Genomic DNA, 12,727 nt, shown 5'->3' on the forward strand with positions numbered 1-12,727 from the left:
TCTGGTGTTTGTAGTATGCTGGAGGCCGTGGACAGCGCTGACCGTAGGGGTGGGCTGTGATGCGGTAGGCACGTGGCCGGGTATACCGGGCGCCCGTTTGGTGTCACGGAACCCTGTTCACATCGTTTGGGGCTGTGAGCGAAACTCCGGCCGGATCTCCTCATGGATGGAACCCGAATAGGCGATAAACCTGGACTAGAGACTTGAGTGTTTAGGTAGGTCGTGGTCTACACCCACGTCGGCTTTCGCTTGAAGTCTGCCGAGCACATGTCGTGTGCAGACGCTAAGTGGTGGAAACATGTATGAAGAAGTACACCCCTGCAGGGTTAACATCATCTATTCGAATAGCCGTGTCCGCGGAAAAGGACTTCTGGGTTGCTTATATCAGTTCATAGACAAGTGAAAGTGGATACTCTAAAATACGCAAGATAAGTGTGAGTGCTATGGATGGCGTTCTCGTAGGGAGACAGGAGCGGATCCATAGTGGTGTATTGATATGGTGAATATGTGGACTCGTGTGCGCCACCTCAAAAGAGTTACATTGCAGTCGTAGTTCAGGATAGCCACCGAGTCAAAGCTGGCTTGCTGCAGTTAAACCCCACCATCCCTTTGTTGATAATGATGCATATGTAGATAGATCTGATGTAAGTCTTGCTGGGTACATTTGTACTCACGTTTGCCTATTTTATGTTTTTGCAGAGAGACTTCGGTCTCGCTAGTAGTTCCACGTGGACTTCGACGTTTAGCTTGTTACCTCAGCTACGATCTTGAGCCCTCGGCAGGATCTGATAGATAGTCAGGCTTCTCAGCCTTTTTCATTTATAGATGTCTATACCCAGACATGATAGCTTCCGCTTGTGCTTTGTTTTGTATGCTCTGAATGTTGGGTCGTGAGACCCCTGTTTGTAATATCTCGCTCCTCGGAGCCTATTGAATAAATTACTTGAGTCGTAGAGTCATGTTGTGATGCCATGTTGTGTTTGCACATATCGAGCATATTGTGTGTATGTTATTGAAATGCTTGGTATGTGTGGGATCTGACTATCTAGTTGTTTATCTTTAGTAGCCTCTCTTATCGGGAAATGTCTCCTAGTGTTTCCACCGAGCCATGGTAGCTTGCTACTGCTCCGGAACACTTAGGCTGGCCGGCATGTGTCCTTCTTCGTTCCTGTGTCTGTCCCTTCGGGGAAATGTCACGCGATGAATACCGGAGTCCTGTTAGCCCGCTACAGCCCGGTTCACCGGAGTCCTGCTAGCCCAGTGCTACAGCCTGGATTCACTCGCTGATGACCGACACGTTCGATGCTGGGTCATGTATGCCTGTCCCTGTAAGTCTGTGCCACTTTGGGTTTACGGCTAGCCATGTCAGCCCCGGGCTCCTTATCATATGGATGCTAGCGACACTGTCATATACGTGTGCCAAAAGGCGCAAACGGTCCCGGGCTAAGGTAAGGCGACACCCGTGGGAATACCGTGCGTGAGGCCGCAAAGTGATATGAGGTGTTACATGCTAGATCGATGTGGCATTGAGTCGGGGTCCTGACAGCGTTGGTATCAGAGCTTGACTGTCTGTAGGATTACCAAGCCAAACTGGTCGAAGTTGAGTCTAGAAATTCTTTAGTTATATAAGGGAATTGATTGTGGGATGGAACGTAAGGCTCTTTTTACTCCTTATACCTTATGCCTTCTGATCTGAGTCATCTTATCTTTCCTACGGGGATTAAGAACTAGGCTATCTCTTCTTTCTATCAGGATCACGTGTTACTAATCCGTAGACTTATAAGATTGTTGGATTTAAGCTTGAGTTCAGTTTCTACTACTTCCGTACGTTAACTGTTGATCTCGAAACCTTGATATTGTGTTTCTGAGTGGTTATGCCACCATTTTGTAGTATGTCTCAAATCTTTTCTGAGCATTTACAGCCGTTATGCTGTCCGAGTCATCCTAGGTTTCTAAATAGTCGGATGCATTTGCAAATCCCTTCCTCCTGTTTCCGATGTGCCTTTGGTCAGATTAATCACACAAATCAGTGAGTTGAGGTACTTTATTGCCTTGACATATATGTTGGAGCTAGTATTATGACCCTAGGTGTCTTAGGGGATCATCTAGTAATTTAGCCATGATTTGTGTTCCCAGTGTGATGATTCTGGCCATCATTCTCGAAAGCACCCCGTGATGCTACTTAGTAGTAGGTATTCTATTCCTGGGTTCTTGAACCCGAGATTCACTCTACTTACTTCATGTTGATAGTAATTGCTAGCGCCTTTAGGATATTAGTAACCTTTGCGATAGTCCTTGAAGTCCGTGGTATCTTCTTCTTCCAGATACCATGAACTACTTATGGCAGAAGTTCCTCGTTGAACTGAAATATCACAACAGGATTATTCTTGAGGAGTTCTCCATTCATAAATCGTGACTCTGCCAGTTCTACCTTTCTGCATGGGTTATCCGGAAGAAATATGTTGAACTTGGTTCGACATACTAATCTATGCATCCACAACTCAGAAAATTATATGTTCCTTTGAGTTGTTCTCTTTAGTTGCATTCTGACCCTCGTCTATCAATTGATAGTCAAGAGTATGCGTGCGTTCGTTTATCGATGCCTATTACTCTTGTGGTCCGTCAAGCCATTCTATCGCAGAATGACTAGGAGAAACAAACTCCAGTACCTCTTCCATATCCAGGATTGGGTCAAAGAAGTTGTGCTCCGCAGATCAAATTGTTAATCCAGCTTTTGGTTCTGTTCTACTTTGGAGTATTACCCCCTTTATGTCAGAATTGTCATGAGAATTGCACCAACTCTCATGAATTTTGACGAAATGATACTTCTCACCATCATTAGTCATTCCTCGGCCCTCGTGTTGATGCAACCGGAATACCGACAAATGAATTGTGATGTGTGAAATCAATACTCCCAGCAACCTCGTTGCTTGGTAGTTAAAGGATAATAATTTCATTCTTAGCGTGTTGGTTTTGAATCATCCTTCTAAGACTGATCGTGCTACCTAGTCCTTATTTCGGTGCACCCTTCGATTGATGAGTTAGGATCTTGTCAAGTCCTCACTCATTTGATCATATCGTCTTGCCCTCAAAAGCAAGATTGTTCTCGAGCTTAGTAACATACCGGTGGTTCGTGATTTTCCAAATATCTTCTCGGAAGTATTACCAGGTTGTCACCTGACCGCTATGTTGAGCTCGTGATCAAGTTGGTTTCTTGTGAACCACCTTCTCTCCAAGAGTCGGTGTTAGATATCCCTGAGCTAGTTGGTTAAGCTAAACGACAACTTGGAGGGTTGGAAGATAAAAGCTTGCCTGACTTAGTTCGTTCCAAAGGGATATTCTTGTGTAGTGTGTATTGAAGAAAGATGATATCTTCATCGATTGGTCCCTGTGATCAGTTGCTGGACCTATTGTCTTATCAATCCTTTGATTTGAGTGTGGGCTATCGTCAAATCAAGTCAGAACCAACGATGCTCGTAATGTTGTCTTACTCGTGGTTGATCCCTCGAGCATACACCATTATATCTTTTGGGTCTGATCAATGCTATCACCGTGTTCACATGATGGTGGAAGTCCAGTGATATGGAAATTCCGATGAGTTGTTGTTGAGCCCATTGACAACATCCTTATCTCCTCCATGATGTTGTTGAACATTAAGTTAGTGTTGGAAACTTTTGAAAGCATTTTCTTCATGCTAGCTCATGAAGTACTTGTTTGATGAAAGGAGTGACTTCCTTTGATTCACGTGCATTTTGATGTAAGTTGCCGTCGTGAATTCGAGGAAGTTTGTTTTTGCTCCTTTGGAATCATCCAAAGTCGGTCATGCACGTGCGAAGAATTCTGTGGTCTGTTAGACTGATCATCTTCATTCCATATGTATATCCTAGCACACCAAGCCACTGATTGACTTGTTCAAGGAAAAGAAGTCTATGCTTGGGATCTAATCCATGGACTTGCGTAAAGACTTCGCTATCCTCGATGATGGCTCCCAACCAGAACTCGGTAGTGTTTTATTGTAAGACTACCATGTGGGCATGCTTGTCTGGAACAACGTGTTCACATGTTTGTAGCAGAACCAGCTCATGTTTGGAGCTTGCTATCGTAGTTCATTTCCTGAGAATCTCGCAACGTCATCTCGTCGATTTGTGTTGCAAACTTTCATTTTTCTTCCTAGACTCGATGAGTCTGGAATATCCTAATACCAACCAGATCTGAGTCTCAGGCAAATATGATGGTTGGAATATTTCCCAAGAACTATAATATTGGTCCCTCGATAACCGGTAAGGTGGATGTCGTGGCCAACACACCCAGCCGGAAGACCTATTATTGTAGTATCTTGTTTGAGGAAGTTGGCCACCTCCCCATAAGGATTTCGTAGGATTTACCTCCGTAACTGTTCCTTATGGATTCTATTGCTCCCGAAGTCCGACCTTTACTTGATGTTCTAGTTAGCAAACCATATCCATGAATGGGTTATACTAGCACGTCAAGGAGAACATTAGAAGCGGAGTGCTAAATGTCTCTCGGTCGATCATCCAGATTTTGTTTCCTTGGCCTCGCTAGGGTGAAATCTGAGTTGATGTTATCTTCCTATGCATCTGCATCGTCCATCGTTGTTCATCATGGTGGTATGTTGTGTTGCCAGGATCCTTGCCACGGATGTGGTAAAACCTTGATGAATATGGAAATGCTCAAGTTCTTGAGAGCACGCACAAGCGCTAGGTGTTATCATCGGCACTAACTGGGTTTGCTCTCAGTTTCCTCGGCAATGCTATGATCTTTTCAAACAGTGAATTCACTCTCTGTTGTTGGGTTCTTCCCCAGTTACCAGAATCATTCCCAGCATTTGCATTTTGTTCCTAGCTTGCACCGCCAATGTGCCATTCTACCATGGGTCTCTTCCATCTCCGGTGATAAGCAAATTCATCCATTACGTTGTCTTCAACAAGGTAATCCACATCATCCAAGTCCGAGTATGCCATTCTACCGACCCCCGCCAATCGATTGCTGTGATTTGCCTTTGGCTGATATAGAGAGTCTCAATGATCTCTATATCAAAGGTAATTCTTTTTGCCACTTAAGATAATAATCTACGAATCACCCTTCTCCAGGATGTTTCGTCGTGGTATCATGGCAATTCAACTCCTCGCTATGTTGACAACCGATCGCCACATTCTTAAGTCTGGAATTGTTGTCTACCTAGTGAACCTCGTCACCTGCTCCACTCCATCCCTCTAGAGGTATGCTTCGTCTCTCAGCTCGAGAGATGTTGCTATGTCACATTCCGGGAGTTAATCCTGAGTTGTTCGACCTTCGAGAAGACCGATCCTTCCAGAGTTTTCCTTTCCTCTTCTTGTCATGATTAGCTGGAGTTCTCAGAGCAAGACGACAAGACAAAGATGGTGTTCAAATCAACGTTCATTTGAAGTGCAACCTGGATCATGAAGATTGTACTAGTTTGCGTTTCCCTTTCATCCTACCCTACGCTTGAATCTCGAGACGAGATTCTTGTTTAGTGGGGGTGAGTTGTCACATCCCTAGTTCTGGCCTGTCCTATGCTTGCTTCCATCTGGGCATCATGTTTAAACTTTTGAAACCTGAACTGAGGAAGTCAGAAGCCTCAAAACCCTAAATAAAAGAAGGGCAAAAACCCTAAAATCTCATTCATTGTTCCAAAATGTTCTTCTTAGATGTTTAATATTTTTGGCAAGGGTTTTGATCCAAACCAAAAATAATGAACATTTTAAAAGGATTTATTTTGAGACTTTGAATTTAAATCAATACTATTTTGAATTTGAACTTATATCCAAATATTACTGAATATATGTTCAAATAACTGAAACATTTTTATGTGCTTTGGTATAATTCCATTGTGCTAAACAAAATGTTCAGGGGAATTTGTCACTGTCTTTGAATTTGTTTTATTTCAAAACAGTGGCAAAAGATTAAATAAAAACAAAACAGAGAGAGAAAAAAAGAGCAAAGCTTACCTGGCGCTTACCTGTCCAGCCCAGCCGGCCCAGCTCCCCCAGCGGCCCAGCCCGCCACCGCTACCCCCCTGTCGCCTTCCTCCTCTGCCAGGAGGACGGGCACGCGCCCGGCGCGCGCGGCCACGCGCCCCGGCCACCTCCTCCCTGCCTGGCTGCCTCCTCCTCCCCTGGTCCCTCCCGCGATGCCACGCAGCCCCCGACCCCCTCTCACTTCTCCCTCACTCTCCCGCGTCCTCATCCTCTCCCCGGAACACTCTCCCCCTCCTCTGTTCTCCTCACCCGAATGGAGCCCGTCGCCGCCGACCAGCGCTCGCGCGGCCACAGCCACCGTCTCGCCTCCCCGACGCCTCCCAAAGCTCCGCTGTTCCGCCCCCGTCCTCCTCGTCGTCTCACGCGACCAGAAGGGCCCCGAGCAGCCGCCATCGCCATCGTCTTCAAGCTTCGGCCCCGGCGCCCTTCTCCGTCGATTCGGCCACTCCGGCGCGCCCCCGAGCCCACTAACCCTCCCTGCAGCTTCGTGGTGAGCCGCTGACCCGTTCCCCTCTTCTTCCCGTGCCGTTTGGCCGCTCTAGCCATTGCTTCCGCCTGATCCGAGAGCTCGCCGCCGCCGTGCCTCGTCACCGTCGTGGCCAGAGCCACCGTGGCTCAAAGCCGGGCACACCACCGTGCTCCAAACCTCACCAGGAGCACGTAGAACCCACCAGCTTCCCCTCCCGAGCACCACAACGCCAAACCCGCAGGTGCCCGAACTCCGGCCGCCACCTTGGAGCTCGCCGCCGTCGACTCAGGCCACCCCAGCTCCCCCCGTTCGCTCCATTAGATGCGCTGCTTTGCCAGCTAGCCGTAGCCACAAACCACGAGTAAAACGACGCCCTGTAGCGCAAACCCGACGCGGACGCCGCCGCGATCTGAGGTTGCCGGCGGTTAAACGCCGGCAGCTGACGTGGCGCTGATTTAGTTAGCACTAATGACCACGCTAAACACCCCCACAGCCACTGACAGTGGGCCCCACCCCTGGTCAAACCCCAGTCAGCGCTGGGTTTGACCGGGATTAGCTCCTGTGTCACTGACGTGTGGCCCCCACACGTCAGGTTTGACCTGGGGCGCCCAGTTAACCCTGCTGACGTCACTGTGACGTGGGGCTGACGCAATAAGTATTTTCTGGATTTAAAAATAATCAGGAAATTCCAGAAAATAGCTAAAACTTCAATAAATCATAGAAATTCAACCGTAACTCCAAATTAAATAATTTATATATGAAAAATTATCAGAAAAATTCAAGGAATCCATCTGTACCATTTACATGCATGTTAGAACAACTTATCACTACTGTTTAGGGCAAATGAAGTGAATGACATTTAAATAACCACATATGGAGTTTGAATTTGAATCTTGGATTCAAACCAACTTCATTTAATCTGGTTTTAGGTGCATTAGCCCAAAACACATTCATATTGCCATGTCATAGCATGCATCATATTGTGCATTGCATTGATCGTGTTTTTTCTGTATTTGCCGGTAATTGTCCCCTCTCGATAGACGTGTACCAACGATGTGATCGATGACACCGATGAAGAGCTATATTATCTTCAGAAGTGCCAGGCAAGCAAAACCCCCTTGTTCATTCCGATACAATCCTACTCTCTCGCTCCTGCTCTCTTTTACTGCATTAGGACAACACCGATTCATCTGTTACTTGCTGCGGTAGCTGAACCCCTTTATCCTTTGCATGACCTGTCATTGCCACAGTAAATAGATAAAACCCACTAGCATGAGTAGGAGTTGTTTGAGCCCTGTTGTGCCTACTCATTCATGTTTGTTTGTCATGCCTGCTACTGCTTAGAGTTGAGTCAGGTCTGATTCATCGGGGATGAATCAGAGGTGTGTGAACATGTCCTACTATGTGTGAGTTAAGTGTGTGAACACGATTTGGTAAAAGGTGTCGGTGAGAGGCCATGTAGGAGTACATGGTGGGTTGTCTCATTGAAGCCGTCCTTAGGAACTGAGTTCTGTGTTTGTGATCCATGATTCAGCTACTACCATGCATTGGGCCCTGAAATATGACCCCGCTCGACTTCTTATTCACCCTAGTCCTCTGTCCAGGAGTTGCAAGTAGTTTCTGGTGTTTGTAGTTTGCTGGAGGCCGTGGACAGCGCTGACCGTAGGGGTGGGCTGTGATGCGGTAGGCACGTGGCCGGGTATACCGGGCGCCCGTTTGGTGTCACGGAACCCTGTTCACATCGTTTGGGGCTGTGAGCGAAACTCCGGCCGGATCTCCTCATGGATGGAACCCGAATAGGCGATAAACCTGGACTAGAGACTTGAGTGTTTAGGTAGGTCGTGGTCTACACCCACGTCGGCTTTCGCTTGAAGTCTGCCGAGCACATGTCGTGTGCAGACGCTAAGTGGTGGAAACATGTATGAAGAAGTACACCCCTGCAGGGTTAACATCATCTATTCGAATAGCCGTGTCCGCGGAAAAGGACTTCTGGGTTGCTTATATCAGTTCATAGACAAGTGAAAGTGGATACTCTAAAATACGCAAGATAAGTGTGAGTGCTATGGATGGCGTTCTCGCAGGGAGACGGGAGCGGATCCATAGTGGTGTATTGATATGGTGAATATGTGGACTTGTGTGCGCCACCTCAAAAGAGTTACATTGCAGTCGTAGTTCAGGATAGCCACCGAGTCAAAGCTGGCTTGCTGCAGTTAAACCCCACCATTCCTTTGTTGATAATGATGCATATGTAGATAGATCTGATGTAAGTCTTGCTGGGTACATTTGTACTCACGTTTGCCTATTTTATGTTTTTGCAGAGAGACTTCGGTCTCGCTAGTAGTTCCACGTGGACTTCGACGTTTAGCTTGTTACCTCAGCTACGATCTTGAGCCCTCGGCAGGATCTGATAGATAGTCAGGCTTCTCAGCCTTTTTCATTTATAGATGTCTGTACCCAGACATGATAGCTTCCGCTTGTGCTTTGTTTTGTATGCTCTGAATGTTGGGCCGTGAGACCCCTGTTTGTAATATCTCGCTCCTCGGAGCCTATTGAATAAATTACTTGAGTCGTAGAGTCATGTTGTGATGCCATGTTGTGTTTGCACATATCGAGCATATTGTGTGTATGTTATTGAAATGCTTGGTATGTGTGGGATCTGACTATCTAGTTGTTTATCTTTAGTAGCCTCTCTTATCGGGAAATGTCTCCTAGTGTTTCCACCGAGCCATGGTAGCTTGCTACTGCTCCGGAACACTTAGGCTGGCCGGCATGTGTCCTTCTTCGTTCCTGTGTCTGTCCCTTCGGAGAAATGTCACGCGATGAATACCGGAGTCCTGTTAGCCCGCTACAGCCCGGTTCACCGGAGTCCTGCTAGCCCAGTGCTACAGCATGGATTCACTCGCTGATGACCGACACGTTCGATGCTAGGTCATGTATGCCTGTCCCTGTAAGTCTATGCCACTTTGGGTTTACGGCTAGCCATGTCAGCCCCGGGCTCCTTATCATATGGATGCTAGCGACACTGTCATATACGTGTGCCAAAAGGCGCAAACGGTCCCGGGCTAAGGTAAGGCGACACCCGTGGGAATACCGTGCGTGAGGCCGCAAAGTGATATGAGGTGTTACATGCTAGATCGATGTGGCATTGAGTCGGGGTCCTGACATGAATAAACTATTTTTGTAATTCAAGATCTTTTATTTTTTTGCAAAAAATTGTTAGAAAGTCATCAACATTTTTTGAATTCAGGAAATATTTGTTCAAATTCACAAACTTTTTTTAAAATCCTAAAAAAATTATAATCGCCTAAAATTTAATTATTTGTAATATTTTTTGGAAAATCCTGAATTATTTTAATATAAAAAGTAAAAACAGGAAAAAAGGAAAATAGCAAAAACAAAATAAGAAAAAGTTGGCGTCCAGCCCCGCTAATGGGCCGGCGGTATAGGGCGCGGGGACGGAGAACGAGTGCGTGCTGGATTGTTCGCCAGCGCGTGATGATAGGAGCCATTGACGTTTCTCAAGAAAAAATATGCCATTGACGTTGCACTTTAACCTACCCCTCCAAATAAATTGCCCTTTGACCCATTTGACTAACTTTACAGGTGACCAAATTGACCGTTGGCTTTGTTCATCGAAACAAAAAAAAATTGTGCATTTGGAATAAATTCATAAATTCGAAAAAAAATCATGAATTTGGAAAAAGTTCGTGATTTTTAATTTGAAAAACTTTGAAACTTTGGAAAAACTCCTGATTCTGAATTTGTATAATGTTTGTGAATTCAGGAATAAAATATTATGCATCTGAAAAAAGGTTCACTAATCCAAAAAACTCGTGAATTTTAAAAAATCACGGACTTGGAAAATACGTTCACAAATTTGAGAAAGTTCATGAACTTGGAAAGAATTTCACGATTGAAAATTAAAATAAAATAGACGAAGAAAAACTGGCCAAACAAACACACAACACCAGTAGCAAACAACCTGTTGAAATAGTTTTTTTAGTTTTGTTTTTTCGCTGAGAGCTACTTAGATGTCCAAACACCATCAAATTTGGCACAAACATCACATACTCGAATATCTTCCATGCCAAAAAAATATACTTTTTATTTTTCTAGTATTTTTTTTAATTCACTATTCACGCAAGGGAGCAGATGAGCTCGGGAGCCAAGCCACCATGTCCCTTCCTGCACTTCTATTGTAGATTAGAGTTGGTTCGCTTGATACCGAATATGAGCTGCAAGTTCCGTATAGAGGGACAGATCGATCATAAGAAGCATATGTGGTACGATCAAATTTGTGTTCTCTCTCAGTAGTTGTATGAAAGAGCTATGATACATTAGAAGTGGGCAAAATGGAGTTAATAGACCCATAAAAGTCTATTTATTAAATTACATTTTTCAATTAGTACTTCTGATTCCAAATGCTTATGTGATCTATAGTTATAAGTTCACTTGCAAATTTTATTGGGTCATTTTATAGTGCATCCGAATGATATGGACCGTCCGTCGGAGCGAATTTGATGGTCCAGATCCGATGCAATACGCTGATGTTACGTGTATTATATCAGACCCCGAGGGGCATTTTCGGAGAAAAAAATATTTCGAACTGATCTGATTTTCCCTCCCAAATATTTCGAGGGTATTCTCGGTACGAATTTCAGGGCTATTTTCAGTTCGATTTTTATCCCGTTCGCTAGGGTTTATTCCTCGCCGCCGCTACGGTTTTAATCCTCGCCGGCAGGATCTAGCCGCTCGTCGCGGCCACTCCCTCCCTCGTCGCCGGTAGGATCTAGACGCGTGTCGCGGCCCCTCCCTTCCTCCATCCCAATTCCATCGCGATCTCGCACCACCTTTTCAACGAACACGAGAGGAGGCCCACTACCCTCCCCGCGGTGGCCGCCGGCGAAGAGTCGGCACCATCCCACCTCCCAATCCTCCATGTGGGTGCCTATAGCCACAAGGATATAGGCAAACTCTTTCCCACACCCCAATTGGTTGTTTGCGTCCTCTACATATCATTTCTCAGCCATGGCTGCAGCTTTGATCTGGCCATGCATCTCGTCCGATGACAAGGTGATTGGGTATGGATCATGTTCTGCGGGACTAGATTGTAACACCCTCGATGCGACTATAGCTCCCACGTGTCGAGGCACGACTTAGAGACATAATCGCATTGAAGGCATATGTCGCAATTTAGGCAATCTTCTCAACATCCCATTTAATATGATAATAAAAAAGGGAGATAACATAGTTGGCTTACACTCGCCACGTCAATCAAGTGCATAAATAACATTACATCAACCAAACACTCATGGCCCGACTACGGCGCCAAAATAAAAGAGAACCCAACATGCGACACCGGTCCCAATCACCCCCAACTGGGCACCACTACTGATCATCGGGAAAGAAAACATAGTAACGTTGTGAGTCTTCGTCGAACTCCCACTTGAGCTCATACGCGTCTCCTAGAGCGGAATCATCAGGCCCTACATCTGGTGTAATAGTAATCTGTGAGCCACAGGGACTCAGCAATCTCGCACCCTCGCGATCAAGACTATTTAAGCTTATAGGTATGGCAAGGTAAAATATGAGTGGAGCTGCAGCAAGCGACTAGAAAGTATGGTGGCTAACTTATTTGCAAAAGAGAGCGAGAAGAGGAGGCAAAGCGTGAGCGAGAAACTAGAGAGCAACCTGCGCAAACATTACTCCAACACCGTGTCCACTTCCCGGACTCCGCCGAGAAGAGGCCATCACGGTAACACACTCAGTTGATTCATTTTAATTAAGTTAAGGTTCAAGTTATCTACAACCGGACATTAACAAATTCCCATCTGCCCATAACCGCGGGCACGGCTTTCGAAAGTTCAAATCCCTGCAGGAGAGTCCCAACTTAGCCCATTACAAGCTCTCACGGTCAACGAAGGAATAGACCTCCTCCCAAGACGTTCCGATCAGACTCGGTATCTCGGTAATTCAAGACACTTCGACAGGTTAAAACAAGACCAGCAACACCGCCCGAATGTGCCGACAAATCCCGATAGGAGCTGCACATATCTCGTTCTCAGGGCACACTCAGATGAGACTAGCTACGAGTAAAACCAACCCTCAAGTTTCCCCGAGGTGGCCCCGCAGGCAGCTCAGTTCGGACCAACACTCAGAGGGAGCACTGGCCCGGGGGGGTTTAAAATAAGATGACCCTCGGGCTCCGGTAACCCAAGGGAAAAAGAGGCTAGGTGGC

The sequence above is a fragment of the Triticum dicoccoides genome, chromosome 6A (assembly GCF_002162155.2).
Source record: "Triticum dicoccoides isolate Atlit2015 ecotype Zavitan chromosome 6A, WEW_v2.0, whole genome shotgun sequence".
Classification (NCBI taxonomy): domain Eukaryota; kingdom Viridiplantae; phylum Streptophyta; class Magnoliopsida; order Poales; family Poaceae; genus Triticum; species Triticum dicoccoides.